Genomic DNA, 22920 nt, shown 5'->3' with positions numbered 1-22920 from the left:
AACTAATCCATTATTATGATTAAAGCCAGTACTATGACTTCTTTTTTCTGTATTCCTCACCAGAGAGCAATTAAATTGTGCATTAAAGCTAACGGTTTTGAATTTTTATATGAGAGCTTATGGCAGCCACTTCTCGCTGGAACTTACTGTTGTCAAGTCTGCTTAAATTGATATTCCGGCTTTAGCGACTTGCTTGACGACGTTCTAAAATGCACACCGGTAAAATTCTCCGTCAGCCCAAATAGGTTATTTTATCTGTAGTCTCAGATCTACAGTTGAAATTTAACTTTTTATTCCGTGAATATAAACACTCCCAGGGGAGCGGAAGTTCGTTTAGTACAAGCTGTGGGTGTTTTTTTTTTTTTTTTTTTTTTTTTTTTTTTTTTTTTTTTAATATTTAAGACTAAATAAAAAAGTTTATATAAACCTTCTTCAGTATTTGTGATTTGTTTTAAGACTGAATATTTGTGTCTGAAAATTGAGACTTAGTATTTGTGATTTATGGCAATAATTCGCTATCAGTCTAATAGAGTCTGCAGGATTTTAGCTTCCAGATACAGTAGAACTTACAAATGATAATCTGAAAATTAAAAATTCCGTAGTTTACGCTTAATCATTAAATCTCTTGCTAATCTAAAAAGGGTAACTGTAGTTCAGTTAAAATATGTGGTTTACCTTAGAGGTAATCAATCAGACTTGTATAGTTTTCGACGGAAGTAAGTACCCTACAAACGGAACTCACCTTAACTCTTGGGCATAGAAGGAAAATGAGCATTAAGTGGTGTGATGCTCTTTAAGACCTCCAGTAAAAGCCAAAATACGTTGAGAGTCGCACTTTAGGAAGAAGATAGGCATGTTATGTTCATTAAGAAGGAAAAAGGAATCAGAACTGCCGAATCCTTTTCCTGCGCTATCCGCAATAAGGTATAGGAATTAGGAAATCATGCTGTGATAATGTATGTTCAGAGACTGGGAAGAGTTTCTATCTACAGCAAATTGGTCCAAAGAGATTAGGCTCTAGCCTCTAAGAGGAATCTCAGAAGTTATATGATGGATTGAAAAATCAGGTGTAAATAGTATAAAGTGGTGATATTAGGGATTGATAGAAGATTAAACTATGAACAACAATGTGAAAATACAACGCGCAAAAGTAACAGATGGTTAAGTACTCGAATATGAACACCTGGAAGCTGTAATAGAATTTGGAGCTCGGATCTTAAATTTCGAATTTGTTTTATCATCTTTTTCATATTTATTAAACTTCAAAGAATTTTTGATTAAGGAACTCAACGATTTCAAAGCAAGCAGTGGCAACAAACTGTGCGGAATAAAAGATTTAGTTGGAAGGTATCTTGTGGAATTTTTGAAAACATATATGGGGTTCTAAATATCTTTACAAATTTTAGACAAAAGCTCATTTTAAAATTTTATGTTATGTTCATCTTCTATTTTATGTCGTGTAGTTTATAAGTTTTATTTATTTATTTGTTTTTTTATAAGTTTTAAATATTAAAAATGCAAATTTTTGTGTTTTGACTGTTTTTAATTTACATTATGGTCGCGACGAAGTCTATTGGAAATTCTAAACATATGCTGTTTTTAAACATTTTTACCCAAATGCTCTTAAAACGTGTATGTATGTGTAAATGGAAGAAAAAAAAAAAAAAAAAAAAAAAAAACGCCCATTTGGACATAATTTAAAATCTGAAAGCTTTCATATTTTTATAAATGTTTTCCTCTTATTTAAGTATTACGTTTTCCAATTAAAACTCTTTTCTGATTAAAAGGCTGTTATTACCTCTAGTTCATTATCAATTCGATGCGGAAGTAACTTTGATATGAGGCTTTGACGAAAACGGTGGAAGATTTACCTGTGATCGACAGCTGTGATGTTATCGTTACTTAAACTGAAAACTTTTATTAAACGTCAAATGTTCTGTGTTTTGAAACGTTCATTCACATTTCTAAATTATATCTTCTCTGATATTTAATTATTTTTCTAGTAGAGTTGCTGCAGATGTTTTACAGCGCACAAAAGTAACAGATGAATAAGTCCGAAAATATGTAATACATAACATTAGGAAGAGTAACAAATAAGGTTAATTTGTTAGAATAATATTGAGATTTCTCATAATTATCACTTGGGTACAGTGTAAATTAATTGCTTTTCGAATTATATCAATTATAAAAACTATTAACAAATAAATATTTAAATTATTAAGAACTGATTTAGTAGCTGACGAATCTGAAGGACGAATTTAGGATTTCATATCACAGCGAATGGCAGTTCACTGATTAACTCGTTGCATACTATTCCACTTGAAAATAAATTAAAATTTTTTCGCTTCGTGCGATGGCAATACTTGTCACATTGTGTGCTTGATAAATTGCATGGTAGCCACATAATCCTTGCCTTGCATAACAACTGAATATTTTGGACAAACTCCGCTAAAGCTGTGTCCAATGCTGAAATGTGTAAAAAAACCTATAAAATACCTTGAGGTAGAAAATTAATATTTCTGCCTGAAATCATATTTTACTTTTAGTGTACATCACAGTTGGTAGGAGTAGTTATTAGTAGACACATTGTAGAAATAATGAAGTAGAGAATAATTGGTAAAATGTGTGGTTTATAACGGGCTGAGGATAATCGATTAAGCAGCTTCTATGTAGCCGTGCTTGCTTCTCTATATTGGTTGCTTTATATTGCTAGGAATTTATTGCACTAATGGTATTATAGCATTAGAAATGTTTTTTTTTTTTTTTTTTTTTTTTTTTTTTTTATCCTTGTATAATGCGTTACACATCACGATGTTTCCATCTAACGCATTGCGTATAGTTTGCATAATATTACTCTGAAATCTATTTACCAGGTTCAAATGAATATATTTAGAATGGCATTATTCATGGGGATCTAGCTGTTTCTTTAAGCGATGTAAAATTCAAGACTTTGTATTCAATACATTTTATAAAGGGGCTCCATATTTTAAATCTTTACAAAAATGACGCATGTTGAAGGCAATAGGTACATTATATAACTTCATTGTTTAAGCGCGAAATTAAAGCATTATACATTTTCTCGGAGTTGACATGCGCTGAAATGTTATTCAACTGCACACCTGGGACTGACTCATTTACGCGGTGTACTGCATGATGTTTGTTTATGGCGTATTACAATGCTGCCGAATCTTTTTAAGAAGTAAATATTGATTGAATGTAATAATTTGGTAGATGGGTACCTATTTTTTATCCTTGTTTTTGTGACAAATCTCACTTATCTGACAACAACATCAGAACAAGCGCACTTAATTCATTGTGGCAAGGAGTGGAAGATTGTGCCTGTCGTTGGTGCACTTTGAGCACCATACAGGTGATAGTTCAGTTCATCCCCCAGGTTTGACGAAGAGCGCTGCGGGAGGACAGGTCCGAAGGTCTCCCACCCCTCTTACCCTACCAGCAACCTCTCGAGAGGACTTTCGTGTCACGGCATATTTAGAGTGCTCCCATGCTACACAGACACTATACATTTACGAACACGCATGCCTTCTCCGGGAATCGAACCCGGGACTTTTGGTAAGGCAATCAGTGTCGTTAATTATTATTCCGGTTGGGGTGATCCTTTGTTATACTGACTAATAAAATACCTGAAAAATATATTTTAAAATTGAAATAAAACGTATTTATTTACTTCTCATCAGGTAAATTTATGTAGCTGCATTATTTTCCCTATTATTATACATTTTGCAGATGGATACATTTTATTTTCAACACAATATCAGTTACGGTGTCCCGGATACTTAGTTATATAACAGGCATCGGCTTGCTTGTGTAAAACTACACAACCTCAGGTACTTAAATCTCTGGTACATACACATCCTCAGGTGGAAGCTGTGTAGAACTACAACCTCAAGGAGTCTTAGTGAGGAAAGTGATTAAAGTGATAGGTCCATATTCGCAATCTCAAGGAATAATTCATGAAATTAAAAGCATAAAGGAACCACTGTCGAGACTCTTGGCAGTGTGCAGGAATTATGGAATACATTATCTAATATGTTAAAAAAATCTGTATAATTTAAATAGTGGAAACTAGAGAAAACGTATTTCATAGTTGTGTATTTTTTACTTTAATGAGACTAAACGATGTAAAACTGGAAAAGATAATGAAAACCTACAAAAACTATTTCAATTTTGATGGCAATTACCTAATTGAAATGAAATTTGAATCATTAAATTTCTCAAATAGCGAACAAACCCACTTTAATACACTTCGGAATATGCCGTAGCTCCCTAAATTGATTAAAATTTATAATTGGGTTCTTAACGTATTTAGACAGTCTCTTTTTTGTCACTGATAATTCATTTATGCATTTATTCCCCGCGGAGGAGAAAAAAGTTCAAGTATCCTAATTAGGTTTAATAATTCCTGCGACTGCTGATAAAAACATTCATAAAAAATATTGCGTTTCGTGAAAAAATGCTCAAAAAAGAGGCAATTGGTGGTTTTATCCATTATGTTTAAAAGCTAGGTTTAATTGCATATTTGTTTCTGCAAAACAAGAATCACGCTACAAAATAGGCTTTAGATCTAGTATAAAATATGTATAGATATTTACGAATTTTAGATTCAAAATCTCGACGATTTCAAAGCGACAAGCGGTAATACTGTTCAGAATAAAACATTTTCATCTCCAACTCTCGAGGCTGTCTATTGGAAATTCTAAAGATGTGCTGTTTCTAAATATTTTTAGCCTAATAAGCGTTAGCCCTGAAAGGCTATTAATCCAGAAATAACGTTTTCAGTCGAATCACTGTAAGCTTCGAATCATTTTTATATTGTTTTCTTTTAAATTTCCTTTTTTCATTTGACACTGCCAAAACATGAATATTTTCGAGAGTTAAAACACTTCTGCAATTGGGTGGATATGACTACGATAAAGATTATGAAAACAAAGAACGAGGACTGGCTTTTAAGCAGATAAGGAGGTGAAAACATTTTGGTACTTTCGATTGCAATAAAAAAGAGAGGTGAGCAACTAGGTGTAGTAGCAGTATCATATGCAAAATTTTAACTTTCTACGGCTAATGATTTTTGAGTTATGCCAGATGCATACATACGCACGCACGTACAGACGTTCAAAAAAAGGAAATCTGAACAAACTTTAAATCCAGTTTACGGAAGAAAGTCCTCTAAGCAGTCCATGTGCAAGACATCAAGCAAAAGAATCGTCCAAATGGAATCGGAAGTGATCAAAATGGAATACTTCCGTTGAAATGAGATATTCGTGTTTACTGCATTTCAATTAAATCCTAAAAGAGCGTGAAAAAGTATATTTTACTTTATGTGCTCTTTGTTTTCGGAGTTTCAGTTTAGTATGTGCTGTGCAAAACACAGAATGGCCAAAGTATTAGAATTACCTTTCAAAACTGCATTTGCTCATCTTCAGTTGCCGATATTCTTCTGAGTATGGATCCAGCAAAGTACTGATATCATCACAGAAGAATATTAGCCCCGTTGAGCATAACACCAGCTCGTTCCGATTAGAAAGTGGCGTTTCCAAACATTGAAATCCTCTTTCCGTTTAATTATACAAATCATTAATACAATTAAGATTAATGAACTGCTCGTAGTAGTAATCTGAACTCCTAATCAAGATCTTTAATCCAATTTAAGAACAACCGTATTTGGTGATAAAACGCATTGACCTTCTGAAAGTGACCATCTGCGTTTCATAGCATCGCAGATATAAAACAATATATATAATCGGCAACCATAACTGAAATAAGATATGGTGCTGATAGTTGTTTTCAGTTGCTATGTTGTATTAAGTAGCTAACCTTATTCCAAGTGTATATTCTGCAAGAGCATAATTCCATCTCGATTTCCTGGAATAGTCAGTAGGTAAGAAAGATATCGATAAATTCGTTTGATATTTGCGCCATATTGTGACACTGTCATATTGTGACACTGTGCATGATAGAGCAGGAAATGAAGTTTATCGGATCAAGTAATTTGTTATTAATTGTCAGCGGCTCAGTTTTGATCATTCTGTGTTGAAATAAATGATGATGTTCTTTTTCGCGATAGCATAGCACCCTTGACTGTCTCCTGCAGTTAAAAACCCGTTTTCAGAGTTCGCTGTACTGTACATTTTTATATATCTTTTTTGATGTAATTGAATTATACCCAGGTGCCATCTGCTGAGTTGTTGCCCTTCGATTTTTATAAGCGCTTTTCGCCAACTGCTATTCATCTCTTTCATTTACCACCATATTCCTACTAGAATTCTTCTTATTGTTTAAATATTCTTTGCTTAGCTATCACTTCCTCAATACCCGAGATACCATTCACGAGAAGCCCTTAGAACATTAGCCATTTCAGATATTGTGAAATCGAAGCTTCTTGCTTTCTTAATTGTGTCTTGCCAGCGTCATTTAAACCTTTCGCGTTACCCATTTTTAACATTAATGACGATTTGTTTACACGATTGGTATGTGTACTTTATATAATTTGTTCCTCCACCACTTACTTCGCTGTATCTCAATGGCAGACAGTTTCAAGAGGATGTATTTCAATATTTTGGACGTTCAGCATATAAATTCCAGATAACGTTGATGTTTTCAGCTGCAAGTGAAGAGAATGAAAGAGCCTTTAAGTATTCCTATTGATATTATCACAAATCGGAAATATGACCACATTATACAGTTCAGCCTTGTGTTCTATTCACAAATGAATTTTCTGATGAAAATTAGGTATATAGGGTATTTCTTCCGCCTTCTTAGCATGCCTTCGTAGTGTAGTGCTCAGCAAGCGGCGTGCGTATTCAAGAGGTCCGGGGTTCGATTCCCGGTGAAGGCCTTGCTCATTTTTCAAGTCTTTTGCTTGCAAATAAGCTAATAGCTCTACAGGTATAGAATTAAAAAATTCGATTTTTTCCAACTGTAGAAAAAACATTTGTTTTTATAGATCATGTCCTGTTATTTGTGTCCTGACTACCTGAAAATGTAATTTTGGAGTGCTTTGAAAAACCATGCCATCTCGCTGAATATAAATCATACCTTAATATTTTTTAGTTTTAAAGAAAATGATTGTAGTTAATTTTATATTGCATTTCTCAGTGACATCAAAAGCTCGATATCTGCATTTCTCAGTATTTAAAGCCCACTGTCTGTGACCTGGAGCACGTGCCCCGTTTGCCTTTCTTAAAATCATATTCTGGTAGTTCTTATCATGTTTAGTCCTTAGAACAGCACGGGTTGAATACATGAGATTTTGCCTATTTTTTGCATCTTTTAGCATGAAATCAAGTGGTTTAAACCACTCGGTCACTGGTTTTCCAGCTGGAAGCTGGAATGTCACTGGCCACTCAGTCACTGGTCACTAGTATTTCTTTCGATCTGGTATAAAATTCTGGGCAAGCAGGCTGGCCGCATGAATGATTTTCAATGCTTTTTCCATGTGTAAAGTAAATATTAATCATTCTTTAATATGAAAGGCCTCCACAAATGCATTACTTATTACAGGAAGATAGCCATCGTTTGTTTTAGCTTAATCTATCTACCCAACAACCATTCTTTCGAAAACTTTCGAAATCATATTACTTACAGCAACTATGCCTCGAATATCCTGCCGTAATAACAAATTACTAACTATTCTTCCATATATACCTTATGTTCTGTGTTATGAGTATTTTTATTTACCACAGTTTTCAAACTCAATCAAATCAAATTACGAAGCTTCAGCTATTAATTGGTTGATTTATTGGTCTGTTAAAATTTCATAAAGCACTTACAGCGATGTCTAATACATTTATTCCTGCATTGGTTCCAGAAGTTAAACATAACTGCTTTTAAAATGCTAGGAATATTATGAAATTGAAATATGCTATACAAAATGTTAATGAATTTATATGATGCAGATGCATTATATGAATTTTCACGACCTATAAAATCCCATTCTTCATTCTGTAAAGGTTTGCAGTTATGCGTTTATAGTGGATGCTGCTGGCACATCATATTATTAATAAGAACTTTAAAAAAGACTAATAAATGCTGTTTAACGTTTGTTGATATTACGCATCAGTTGCAAATTTTACATTAACAGCACTACGTTTAACAGAGCATAAGATTCAGGTTCGATTTATGTTTTAGACGTTGGAGTTGAAGAACACGTAAACCCTTGCCAGAGCTTTACATTAATCAGCAACTGAACTAAGTAAATGGCAATGAAAACTATCATTTATTGAATATTCTGAAACTGTGGCCTTTTATTCAATTCAGATTAATTATCAAATTAAAATTAGAAAAATTATCTTCGTCGTCTGAGGATCAGAATTATGTACGAATATCGTAATATTGCCCTATGTTTAGAATTTTTCAGTTTAAGATTCAGTAACTAATACGTGTCTTTTCTGATTCACAAATAAATTTTATTTTTGCCATAAGTATTATTAGTTAATCAGAAATAACTGTGACTTGCTACAGCCAAATGAGGTACATCAACTAAGAAGAAAAATGACTCCAAACTTTCGTAATTCTTCTCATCTGGTCCTTCAGAATCTTCTATTAACCTCGCAATTCCTTCAGATTGTTTTATTTTCATAACAATGACCATCCTACTTAACATTTATCTATAGAAGCACAGAGAACAAATTTCATCTCTTGAGGATGCGTGTGGTATCAAGAGAAAATTTTAATGACCTTCTGATAGAACCACAAAACTCTAAATGAGGTCCGGCCAATGTACCGTGACTTTCACTACGTATTCCCAGTCGATGCATTTAATTAGCCTTCTGTCTGAACTATAAGATCCAAGTAAAGCTTATCTCGGAACAAATTGCAGAAGCTCATCACATTCTGTCTCTGAAGATGTTAGTAAACAATAAAAATGGAATATATCTTTATTATTGTTTAAATCCGGGGAAACGTGAAATGTAATTAGTCTGCAATGCATAATTTATCAGCAAAATGTAATTAGGTTGTGGAGCTACACTTTACCTTAATGTAGAGTCTCTAAGAATGCATCGATATTTAAATTATATAACATTAATACACTGTTTTTGTACATGTATAAGGAAATATACAAAGAACTATCTCTAAAGATGACCACTGGATAATCTTCATCTTCAGTGGAAGTGGTTGCTTCAGCGATACGATTTTCAACAAAAGTATTTATTTATGATTGCAGGAATGCTGTCGATTTTCAAAGTTTGTATTTTAGGAATCATTTACAAAACATGTGCATAACTTTAAACATGCTTCCCTTTACAATTTATCTACATTCATTACAGTTTACACATTATAAGCTCATCCTGAGTAGTATGCCCTTAAAATAAACTTACCACAGATAATGACATTCAGTTTTAATTTATCTCTGTACAGCTTCTTTCACGTTTGTAATCACTGTTTAATTTTAAGCACTAGATTGTTTAACCAAACAACTGGCTAACAAACCTGAAGTTTTATGGTTAGGTTAGTTGATGAACCTTTCAGTCCCAATTTATTTGTTTGTTTCAACTGACTTGATTTTTTATGCACTGGTGGTAATTATCATAAAGAATTGGAAAATATCATTTTAAACATTTTACTTTAAAACGGGGTGATTCCAGGGGCCTAGGACAAATATGTCCAAATGGGTGATAATATGTGTCCCATTAAGTACTAAATTATCGACACATCAAAGAAAAAATCAAAAGAAACTATTTTTATTTTCATAACTTATGTGTAACAGTAAAACAGTAACAGAAGTAAACAGTAACAGAAGTAAAACCGTTTTTGCATACTGGTAGATTACATACCACATATAAGTTCACTTTCAGACTTATATCGGTCTAAAATCACGATTCCTATATATGCTACAGATTGATAAGGAATGTCAAACATTCTGAGAATTCTTTCTTTGAAAGCTATTCGAGGCAGCGCTTTATTGGAATTCTAATAAAAACACACGTCATGTTGCCATAGGGTCTTCCATTTACTGATATTTTGACTCCCTTTTCAGCAAGTAATTTTGTGATCTTTTTTTCGCCTTAAATATCAATCTGAAGCTGGAAAATGAACTTTAGCCTGGAGCTATACGCATCAAATCAGATGTAATTCTTTATTTTCCTTCTGATATTTTGGGACCATTAAGATTTATTATCTGCTTTAAATAATTCATTCTAGTAATTATTTTTTTTTACTCTAATATCGCAAGGTATCTCTGTAATTGGTAGGAAATGTATTTTAAGAGGAAAACATTTCCCTTTTATTATCTACTCTTAACACTTGCGTATGAAGATAATGATGATTTAGTTAATTCTTGACCTTTCATAACAGCAAATTAACAAGAGTATTTAATTTCAAAATCTTACAGAGCAATTTGCTCGAGAACATGAATTTATTTTAATGTGTTAATATTTTATTATTTAGCAATATTTTGAAGACTGTACTTTTTATATCTAGTACATAAAGTACACAATGAAACAAACTGTATTCTATCAATTATTTTAAAAGGTTTTCGGATAACAGTTGAATATCAGAGCATTTGTCTAATAATATACAGAACAATTACGAGCGTATTTTGTTGAAAGAATATAAATTATTAGTTTTTCTTCATTTATATTTTATGAGTGCGAAAATAAATTGTATTATTAGCCCAAAGGGACAATTTACCCAGAAGTTCCATTAATTTCGTTTTGAAATTTTTCATCGGTTCAGTATAAATATCGGTTCACTTTTCAATTTGTTGCCACCAAATATTATCACCCTGCATTATATTTAAAGAAATTAAATAATACAGAATCTGCATGAGCGTATGTATGTTTCTCTCATTATGAAAAACAACGGTAACTAGAGACATGAAATTTTGAATAACGTAGTCCTCCATTCGAATATGGGCATCTGAAAGCCCCAAAATTCGAAATTACAATTTATTTTATTATCTATTTCATATTTTGTCAAACATTAAAGAATTTTTGATTAATAATCTCAACAATTTCAAAGCAAGCAATGGCAACACTGTACGGAATAATTTAAAAAAAAAATATCTCCAGCACGCGAGACTGTGTATCGAAATTTCTAGAGATATCATATTTTAAATATTTTGTGATATTACTGTTGAATTTAATTTTATGGTTTAAGTGCGAAGAACATGTTATTTAATAAAATAACACACGAAATGTTAAAAAACGTCTCTTTGAGCATAATATAAAATGTGAAATCTTTGAGATTTTTATTATTTTTGCAATCTATTTTCTAATTATTATTACAATCTGCTTATCTGTTTCAATCTGTCTGTTTTAATATATCTATGCTTCAGTTCTTTTAAAAAAGAAAAAAAATTACATGCGATAGTTCTAATTTAGGCTCGAAATTATAGGTATTTAGAATTGTATATAATATAGGTATTAAGGACTGTAATATTGAATGCGTATTACACACCCTAGATATTCTATTCAAACAAATACAATGTTTGCAAATTCGAAAGCAATTCACAGTATTTATTTTTGACATTTGTACCGGATCCTTTAAAATCATGCCCACCAATAGTCGAATGGATAAGGTCGATGAACTCTAGCAGTCCTGCTGGGCTGCGAGGCCCCAACTCTGCCAAAGAGGTTAATATCGCTAAAAACTCGTACTTGTACATGCATTTAAACCAAGGCGAATGGGCTGGGTTTTAATGTTTTCGTGGTTTTCTTATGTGCAGTATGAAATATAAATACTAGCAATTTTAATTCAGAAAGTCCTTCACGATAGCACCTCCCATGTTAGGAAGATGGCTCTTGCGATTTCGGTATATCCAAAGAATGTAACCTGCCGGGCTAAGATCCCGGCGAACATGCTGGTTGCATAAGTCAATTTTTCTTAGAAATCCTCTACAAAAGCATCTTTTTCTTCAGGACTATAGCGCTAGCGTAGTTTGCCATATCAAAAACAATAAACTTATAAAACTCTGCCGCAAAACATTGAAGAGCATGTCATGTGAAGTATTAAATTTTAGTGAAGTAATAATTAGCAGCATAGAAAATTGACATGATGAAAGTAACACAAAAATGTAACACGTGCAATAGTATAATGACATACATTCCGCAAGAGAAGAAGAGGAAGAATGACCTTGCTTGTTTGCATTAGCTGTACATAAGTCACGTGATCTCTGAGGTCATCTGCATTGTTTACAAAAGGTATACATAAGTCATGTGATCAATGAAGTCATTGGAACGTATCTCATTTCGTAGGGCAAGTTGAAAAGGCAAAGTCTGTTGACTTTCCGACTCCAAAACTCTAAATTTATTTATTTAGCACATATTCATGTGGCTAATTATTAGCTCTGATAATATTTTGCCCTGCAACATTTTTGAATTACTTGCAAATTAGAAGTTTAAGTTTTTATAGCTTCGTCATCGTAAATTCATAAAAATCAAAATCTCATTTAAATTGCGAACATTACTTAATACTTACTTAGCAACAGAAATTATGTGTGTTGCCATTTTCCGAACAACTTATTATTCAGAAAGGAAATTTGAAAAGAAATGTTATTTCATCGGCTTCTTTTATGCTAGTTATTAAACATTAAATTGTATTTTGTAGTTGACGTATAAGGAACTATCAAAAATTCATTCACGAAAAATTCATACATTCATTCGAAATATTCGTGAAAAACTGGTAGAAAGCGCACTTAAAATCCACTTTAAATCTCTGATGGTCATTAACGAGCTCATCCCGCATTCCAGTTACGCACCGCGGCGGGCACAAACGAATTCAGCTCTCATTACAAATTTACGACTCACAAATATCTCGCGTATTTGGGAAGAAAGAATTGTTTAATCTCGCAACCGCTAAAGGGTTTAAAGTTCTACATTCTTCTCAGGAGTAAACAAACGTGGCACTATCTAACCGTTTTTGCAAAACCTGATAGCGAGAACGCAAGAACGGCGACGTGAACCTAAGATGGATGACATTATTTGAAAAATGAAACTACATAAAAATATTAACATTTATTTTTTAGAAAAAATTGCTAACACGTATGACGTTCACTGATAGCTGAAACGCTATAACTATGTTGTGGATTTAAGATAAGTAATGAGTACACAGGATAGCTGTTGTAAGTGCACCTTTCTGATATAAACGTGGACCGTTGATTATGGGCCCCGTAGAGTAGTTTCTAGGAGTCCTAAGTACACAGTGACCTCAAAACAAAGTGACTTGTTTTACAGGTGTGCAAAATTTCATTAAGACCGGAATAAAAGTGAAATATCTCCCATTATATATACAGAGAGAGAGATTATTTTAATGATTTCAACTACTGTAAATTCACACTTTAAGATAGTAATTAATTATAACTGAAAGGGATCTCATTTATTGCTTATGAATAGTTTAATTTAATAATTACTGTCTAACCACATTAGCGAGAGCAGTTTGGCTGAGAGTCAAGATGGGTCAGTTTAATTGAAGGGGTGTGGGTGAAAAGCGTGGGTATTTTTCTTTTTCGGAGGTCGTATCGGTTGTGACAGCTTTAATATCGTTATTAATCTCTCGTGCATTTGAAATAGATGAATAATAAATAATGTACAGGTTACTGGCAATATTGAAACGCAGGGCTCGAGATTTGCATGGATTTTCTCGCACGAAGCATGCAATTATTTAATAATTACATGCTTCGTGCGAGTTTAATAAGTTTTTATACCTTTTCTACTCTTGTTTGTATGTCGCCATTTTTGAGTGTAAATTCCAATAGCGCAGCTAGGTGTGGCAGTGGATAAAATTACATCCACTAGAAGGGGCGGAATAGAGGTACGCTGCAAAACAGCGGAAGATGTTCTCAGACATGAAGAACGACTTCAGCAAGCCAAAGTTTCAGCTGACATCAAGAAACCAGCAAGGCGGAAACCACGCTGCGTCATCCATGATGTCGCGGAATGCATTAAGCCAGAAGAAATCATTGATGAACTCTGTGCAATCACAAGAATGCCGAGAAGCTCCTATAAGCCCCTTTTCCGCCTCAAGAAAAGGAGGAATGGCCGAGTCAAGTGGGTCATTGAATGTGACTGCGTCAGCTTCGCAGCAGCACTTAGAGTAATAAAGTATACACGGGATGGACAGCGCATGGTATTAAAGAATACCTCGGTATCGTGCGGTGTTTCAGATGCCAGCTATACGGCCAAACCCAAGAAGTCTGCCAGAGTAAAAGAAATTACTGTGGGTACTGCGGGGGAAATCATGCAACAAGAGAGTGCATGGCCAATAGTGCAGAATGTATCAACCGTGGAGTGTATCAACTATATCCAATCACAAATACGGCACCCATCACGACTACAGGCACCCAGCATATCATCCAAACTTCCCTGAATTCCAGCGGAGCATTCGTTACGTCCGCAATATTACAGAGTACTAAGGCAGTAACGGTGAAACGTACAGTTGTCACAGAGCTCAATTCCTTTGCAATCTAGAAGACTGACACGTACTCAGGCAACAGAGCATTAGATAAGAATCTTGAACGTATATCTCAGGAACCCACATCTTCCATAACTCACGAAAGCAATTTCCCTTTTATGCCAATAAATACAAGCATCTTCGAGCATGATGAGATTAAGATACTTCAGATAAATTTACAAAGAGCCAGAGCCGCAACGGTCCAGCTGGTGCAACAAGCGATGGAAGCGGAAGTAGACTCCCTCTAATGTGGACCATCATCCAATCACATGATGGAGAAGGCCCAAGGGAAGCTACTATTTGCTGTAATCAAAAATGGGCACCCACTATCATCAAAGCTACCAGAGATGCAGTAACAATGGCGATTGAGGCAAAAAATCTTAGAATACTAGTTACTAACATCTACATCTCTCTCACGGCAGACATTTCTGAATCTCTAGATCTACAACAAAGAATTCTGGCTGATTACCCCAACGAACAGTACCTTCTTGCGGGGGACTTTAATGCGCATTCTGAAACCTGGGGATATCCACATACGGATCTGAGAGGACGTGCAGTAGAAGACTTTGTGACAAGTAATGATCTATCCATTCATAAAGAGCCTGAATGCCTGCCTACGTTTGAAACCGTTAATGGCAAATTGTGGCCAGATTTAGCGCTCACATCTGCAGCCCTGACCCCAAAGATAAAAAATTGGACAGTTGAGGTTTCCATTACCAACTCAGATCATAGGTACATTACCTACAGTATAAACCAACAGCATGAAAGGCTAGTAATGAAGCGCTATAAGCTTACCAGAACTAAAACTACTCAATTTTCTAGGAAAGCACGTCAATCCTAAATAAATTATTCATGGAGCTGCCAAACACCCTAACAGTCAAAGACGCGGAAGAATTGACCAATAATTTGATCAGTGACCTCCAAATTATCTGTGACAGCACATTTGCGCTGAAAACCCCCAAAATGCTACACGCTGCAAACTGGTGGACCAGGGACCTTAGAACACAGCGTAGCCGTACCAGAGCTATGAGCAGGCGCATGAAAGCAGAAAGAGTTCAGGAAGCTAGGCAATTACTATCCATAGAATATAATAAAGCGCAGGCCAAGTATAAAATGGCCATATTACAGGCCAAACGTGAAAGCTGGAAAACATTTTGCACTGATCAGAGAGACACCTATGGGATTCTGCACCAAATAGCCAGCGAAAAAGTTTTTAAACCGACTCTACATCATACCTTTCATGGTCATGCCTATGGAGAATCAGGTATTATGGAAGCAACCATAAGAAGAATCCTAGATGCGGTTTTTCCCTCAGATGAGGATGACACATCAGACTTGCAATTGCATCCGGCGTTCTCACTTATATCAGGCACTCCAAATGATGTACCCTATACCGATACAGAAGTAAATGCAATTATGCGAAATCTGCTGAAGAAGAAAGCTCCAGGTCCCGATTCTTTAGATTAAGATATCATTAGAGCGGTGCACAGAGCGAATCCAAAATTTCTTGTCACCAACTTCAATAAGCTCCTCTCTCTGCAATATTTTCCTAAGTCCTTTAAGATCGGGCAAATAGTCCTATTTCAGAAATCCGGAAGAGACAAAGAAGATCCTTCTTCCTTTCGCCCCATCTGTCTTCTTTCGGCTTTAGGCAAAATTTATGAAAAGTTGACAATACTCAGGATCAAGCATCATTTAATTTTGTCTGGCCACATCTCAGAGGCGCAGTTTGACTTCAAAGAGAACCGTTCCAGTCTTAACGCTCTTGGCATTGTTAAAGATGAAGTTCAAAAGATCAAAAAAGATAACCTGCATGCGGCCGTCCTCAGCCTTGACTTACAGTGTGCGTTTCACTCCCTGTGGTGGCCTTCCATCATTGAAGCTTTACATGCGGCCAGCGTGCCTAATAATCTACTACAAGTAATTAAAAGCTATCTCAGCGATCGCACTTTTACCGTGGTCTATAATGGCGGCATAGTGAAGAAAAAGCAAATACGAGGCTGTCCACAGGGGTCATGCGCTGGACCAGATCTCTGGAACGTCACTTTTAACTCCATACTGAATGCGCGTTTACCGTCGCATACAAAGACAGTAGCCTTTGCAGATGATGCCACTTTCATCGTTCGAGGCCATAGCAGGGACGAATTGGAGAAAAACTGCAACGAGGTTATCCCGCTCTTTGACAACCTCTGCACTGAAAAACACTTTAAAATATCACAGGAAAAATCTAAATACATTATATTTCACAAGCCTAAACAAACCATCATAAGGACACGCGCATCAAGCTAAGAGGAGTGACGGTCAAGAGGGTCAAGAAAATAAAACTCCTTGGCCTCATCTTGGATGAAAACCTCACTTGGATTCCTCACTTGCAAGCCCAAAGGGTTAAAGCCACAAGAATAGCAACTAGAATTAAAAATATGCAGGGCAAAGATTGGGGATTACGACCCCACTTCCTCAAGACTATTTACAAGACGGTAGTAGAAAAAATAGTTTTGTATGGGGCAGCTATTTGGGCCATATCCATGACTGCGAGGAAATTGAATTTACTTAATAGCATTCAACGAACTTTCGTCCTTGCTATCACGAGAACATACATGACAACGGCCACAGCAGCGGCAGTGGTTCTAGCTGGACTTACTCCTCTGCCAGTAGCCGCATTACAAGAGGCAACTGTCTCTACTGTCATGCTTCTTAGGAAGTCAGCCTCATTTAGGAGAACTACATTTGTACCATCAGACTTTGAGAACAAAAATTCTCAGATCAAAGTTCATCCCGCTAGTTATGGGTTGGGCATTTGTGCCCATACCTCTATATCTCAGGATTTACGGGTAAGAGACAGAGGCGGTGCAAATACCACCAGCATATTCACTGATGGCTCAAAAATCAACGAAGAGGCAGGCTGCGCTTTTATTTCTCATTATCATGATAGTCTTAGAAACTTGGAAAGGATACATTGGACTTAATAGATCGGTATTCCAAGCTGAAGCAGTAGCATTGCGCCAGGCTGTAACAGCAGCTATGAAGTTTGTTGACCGAGAAGTTTGCATTTTCTCAGATAGTCAGTCGGCAATCTTTGCTCTTCGTGATCCATTCCATCCATCACCGATCATAGCAGATATACAATGCCTGCTCAAAGAAAATGCGCATGATTGCAACATCCAGATTTTATGGATTAAAGCACACGCGGGCCACAGAGGCAATGAGGTTGCAGACACTCTTGCAAAGGAAGCTGCAAAGAATATCGGTGCGCAAGATGTCCAGATCCCGCTTCCCAAATCTTATCTGAAGCGAGTCTGTCGGATTAAATCGCAAGAGGATGGCAAGAGGAATGGGACTCTATATCGCAAGGCCCATGACTTTGTCCATAGAGTTTTCCCCGGACAGTTTCCCCAATATTTCTATCAAAGGGGAATATCAACAACTGATCATTGTGTCTGTAATGAAGTAGGTACACCTGATCATTACGTTACATCTTGCCTTCTCACGGAAGAAGGGCACATGAGGCTTCCTGATACTGACATTGCTTATAAACGCTTCTTCATTAAGCGGCCGGTCTATCTCAAGAAGCTCAAAAGCATTATGAACAAACTTGAAGCACTAGGACTAGATTTATGCAGCCCACAATAACAGACTTAAATTTCGCAGAGATTCAAAGCATCAATGCACACTGGTTTCCAGTGGCCTCTGCAAGAAGCCCATGAGTCAGTACGCAGAGTAACATTAGGCTGTGAACACGAAAAACAAATGTAAATATGATTTAATATTATCCAAATGTAAATAGTTCAAGTATGTATATTTGTAATGAGCATATTAATGCATGGGTGCAATATTGTAAGCATGTGCATTTTATAAATAGAATATTGTGCAGCGTATTGTGAATAATGTATTGTACAACACACTGTGTATAGTACCTTGGTAAAATGCGTAAGTGCTCGGTAGCATGCAGAGCTATGCTTTGAGCCGCAGGAAGCATAATAATTATAACTGACACTACAACTTAATGGATTCAAGAGCACAGAATGTAAATGTGTATTGAGTGATTTATATATAGCAATGTGTTAACGTGCATATTATGAAATGTATAGTGCATGGTATTTAATGTATCTAGCACATGTAATTTTTTAACTGCAATTAATTTAATCTGTAATTTTTTTCCCTTAATGTGTATTTCTAACAGTGCTTTTATAAGCTTTTTGTATTAAGAATTATGTTGTATATAACAAAGAGTTACTACCACTGCCTATATTATTTAATCAAGAGTAATGTTCAATGTAATATGTAGCCACTACACACAGTGCATTAAGTGTAGAAATGAGTTTTGTAAGGTGTCCTAAATATAGTGCAGTGTTCAATGTAATATGTATTATAAAAATTTTAGTGTATTGAGTGTTTTATATATAGCAGTATGTTAAGGTGCAATGTAACCAGTAGAATGTTTAATTACAAAGTTATTTTTGGTATGTTTTAAGAATAAAGTGAGTGAGTGAGTGAGTGAGTGATTATGGCGCAAAAACCAGAGATGATTATGACGCGCCAAACAAAAGATGAGATGATTACAATTGATGACATTAAAATTCAATAAATAAAAACAAGTAGATAAATGTACCAAATCCAGAGGATGAAGTCATATAAAAACAAGTTAAAAGCACATATTAACATTCAAGACACAGTCTTCAAAACAAATTACATTTGGTAATAAAAGCCAATCTCTTTTAAATAATAAAATAAATTAGAATTGACCTCTCTTCCGATTAAACGGTCGAGAGGTAAGTCATAGCTATTAAAATATTTCTGGCGAAGACTATTAAAACATGGACACTCAATTAAAATATGACGAACAGATAAACAAACATTACAATTAAAACAAACAGGCTCATTTTCAGCTTTGAGAAGATAGCTATGTGTGACTCTGGTGTGACCAATTCTGAGTCGAGTCAAAAGAACGTCCTCTTTACGATTTCCAGCAAAATCCCAATGCTCAATTCTAGGCTTGATGTTTCTCAACTTGTTGTGATGCTGAACATCCCAAATTTGCTGCCATTTTTTTTCGTATCTTTCCCTTGATGACACAGCAGATGTCTCTAAAAGGGATAAGGCGACTGGACAGTTCAACAGCAGATTTTGCCGCGATGTCTGCAAGCTCGTTTCCCTTTATTCCCGTATGCCCGGGAACCCAGCAGTACAGGATTTCATATCCTCGTATCGTTAAATTTCTATGAATTTTGAGAACATCCACTACCACAGGATTCTGAGTGTTGGGAAAAGCTTCCAAGGATTTAAGAGCACTATACGAGTCTGTATAAACTATGAACTTTTTGTGGCAGAGCTTTGAGATGTAAAAAAGACCATAATATATAGCAGATAGTTCAGATGTTAGGACTGAGAAAGCATGGTGCAGGCATCTGCTCTCAATGTAATCTTCAAATACAAAAGCCATCCCGACATGATCATTTGACTTTGATCCATCTGTGTATATCGGATGATAACTGCTATATTTGTGCCTGTGCTCAGCGAAAATTTGTCTGTACACGATCTCGTTAGTGCTCGCCTTTACGTGATGTTTAAAAACATCAAGAAGCTGGATCCGTGAATTTTCCCAAGGTGGAATTTCAAAATTCTGTACTGCTTGGGGGTGCATATCAGAGAGGGAGAGTTCCTCAATGACAGGGCGAACTCTTAAAGGGAAAGTAGGAACACAGGATGAACGTGTTTCAAATAATGTGTTACACTCACTATCAAGTAAGCACAGCTTATTGGGATGTTCAGGTTGAGATAGAGTATTAAAATATTGCAAAAGGGACAATTGCTCACGCCTCAGATCAAGTGATGGTTCGTTACAGTCAACATATAGGCTCTGCACAGGAGAAGTCCTGAAAGCTCCTGAACAAATCCGCAGACCTTGATGGTGAACAGGATCCAGTTTTAACAAAACAGATGACCGAGCGGATCCATAAACAACTGAGCCATAGTCCAGTTTAGAGCGGACGAGCGCTCTGTAAATGCGAAGCATGGAGCAACGCTCTGCACCCCAGGAGGTGTTCGCCAACACTTTTAAAATATTTAGTGTTTTTAGACACTTCTTTCTCAGGTTTAAAACATGAGAAAGGAAAGTCAATTCTCGGTCGAACGTCACTCCTAAAAATTTTACTTCAGGCGCAACTGGAATAATTGTACCATTCAAATATAACTCAGGTTCAGGATGGAGACCTCGCTTCCTACAAAAGTGCACGCACACAGTTTTCTGTTTCGAAAATGTAAATCCCTGTTTGTCTGACCATTCTTGGATCTTATTCAGAGCCATCTGCAGTTGCCTCTCTACATATCTCATGTCTGCTCCTCGACAGCTAATCTGCAGATCATCAACATATAGAGATCCCAAGATGGTGGGAGGAAGTTCTTTTAGTACAGAATTTATTTTTAAACTAAACAGGGTTACACTGAGCACACAGCCTTGAGGCACACCCTCTTCCTGTTCAAAAACATCCGAAAAAACAGAGCCAATTCTTACTTGAAAAGTTCTAGTGTTCAAGAAATTTTGAATGAAAATTGGTAGGTTGCCGCGCAAGCCACTCTCGTGAAGATCCCGGAGTATACCGTATCTCCATGCCTTATCATAAGCTTTTTCAATGTCGAAGAATATCGAGACAAGGTGGCTTCTTCTTACAAATGCTTTTCGAATAGATGTCTCTAAGAGGAGCATGTTATCTACAGTTGTTCTTCCCTTTCGAAAACCACTCTGATAAGGCGATATAATATCATTCTTTTCCAAGAAGTAGACTAGGCGGCTGTTTACCATCTTTTCAAACAGTTTGCAGAGGCAACTCGTAAGGGCAATTGGCCGATAGTTGGAGGGATTCCTTGGATCTTTCCCTGGCTTAGGAATAGGAATGGCAACAGCTCTCCTCCATGCACTGGCAAAGGCACGCTCCTTCCACACCCTATTGTAAAGAGTGAGAAGGGCATTCAGTGACTTACAGGACAGATGCTTTAGCATTTCATAATTCACTCCATCAAGACCCGGAGAAGACCTATGTGTCTGCAATAAAGCCCTCCTTAATTCAAGCATAGTAAAGTCTCTATTGTAAGGCTCAGATTTGGAAGAGTTGAATGCGATGGGATTTATTTCAGAGTGCTGCTTCATAGAAAGAAATGCAGGTGTATAGTTTCTGCTAGAAGAAACGGAAGCAAATGTCTCACCAATAGTATTCGCAATTTCTTCTATGGAGCTAATCACTCGGCCATCTTTTTCCAAAAATGAAAGTGAGTGGTCTTTATATATGCCGCATGCTTTTCGAACTCTTTCCCAAACCCGCTTGCTAGGCGTGGAGGATGTTATTGACGACACATATGAAATCCAGGAATCCCTCTGGCTCTGCCTTCTTACTTTTCGTGCATTTGCTTTGGCTCTTTTAAAGGCTATGAGTTTTCGCAGAGTAGGATATCTACGAAAAATACTCCATGCTTTTTTCTGTTTTTTCAGTGCTTCATAACAGTCGCTATTCCACCATGGTTTTGAATATTTTAGTAGTTTTCCTGATGTTCTAGGAATGGAGAGCATAGCTGCCTGAATAATAGTATTAGTAACAGCTTCAACAGCGTCATCGATATGCGCATCTTCTACCATTTCATCTGTGAGCTCTGCAATGGAAGAGAAGAGTTCCCAGTCCGCCCTGTCCAGTATGAATCGAGGGGATCTCGACATGGGGTTTGCTCCTCTTCGTGCAAGAGACACAAGAATGTGATAATGATCACTGTTGTAAAGATCTTTACCCACATTAAAAGTGCAAAAAGGCAACAGAGATGGTGAACAGATGGCAAGGTCGAGAGCATGGAATGTTTTTGAAGGCTCATGGAAGTAAGTATCTTGCCCATTATTGAGGAGACAAAGGCTATGATCTTCGATCATCTGCTCAATTTGTCTTCCTCGGCAATTAGTATCCTTACTACCCCAGAGCGGACTATGGCCGTTAAAATCTCCTATTATGATGAAAGGCTCAGGCAGCTGCTCTAAAAGACCATTTAAATCTTGCTGATCAATATGCTCATTTGGAGGCAAATACAGAGAAACGACTGTAACAATAATATCAAAATTTGTTTGAGTAGCGACAACTTGGAGGGATGTCGTCAAAGAAAGCACATTTGAGGGATAATCCAGTGAGGTGAGGAGACCTACACCTCCACTGGCACGCTCACCTGCAATGTTATCTTTCCTGACGAAAGAAAACCTCCGAAGTTTTGCTTGTTGTTCCGGTTTTAGATTTGTTTCCTGTATTGCGAAGCATAAAGGTTGATGAACATTGATTATAGCTTTGATGTCGAGCAGATTTCGGTGGAAACCGCGACAGTTCCATGATACGAGGGTGGCCATTATGAATAGTTTTTGTTCTTTCTGTGCTCTTGTTTGGTTTTTCGTGGAAGTAGATGCTTGGGAACTTCGAGACCCTCTTCTACTTCCATACCGTCTGAATCCGCAGATTCAGAAACCATTCCATCAAGAGAGCTATTGCT

At 36.2% G+C, this 22920-nt stretch overlaps 1 protein-coding gene across 3 annotated transcripts in view; it reads left to right on the top strand.

The window, feature by feature from the left end:
* Window positions 1-22920, top strand: part of LOC118185412 (nephrin-like) — a 1505573-nt gene that overhangs the window by 1279518 nt on the left and 203135 nt on the right. The window lies entirely within an intron of this gene.

This window comes from Stegodyphus dumicola, chromosome 3 (genome assembly GCF_044657685.1).
Source record: "Stegodyphus dumicola isolate Sdum_Otavi_A_Nest chromosome 3, ASM4465768v1".
Classification (NCBI taxonomy): Eukaryota; Metazoa; Arthropoda; class Arachnida; order Araneae; family Eresidae; genus Stegodyphus; species Stegodyphus dumicola.
The sequence above is the reverse complement of the archived record's forward strand: the minus strand, read 5'-3'. Positions and strand labels throughout refer to the sequence as shown.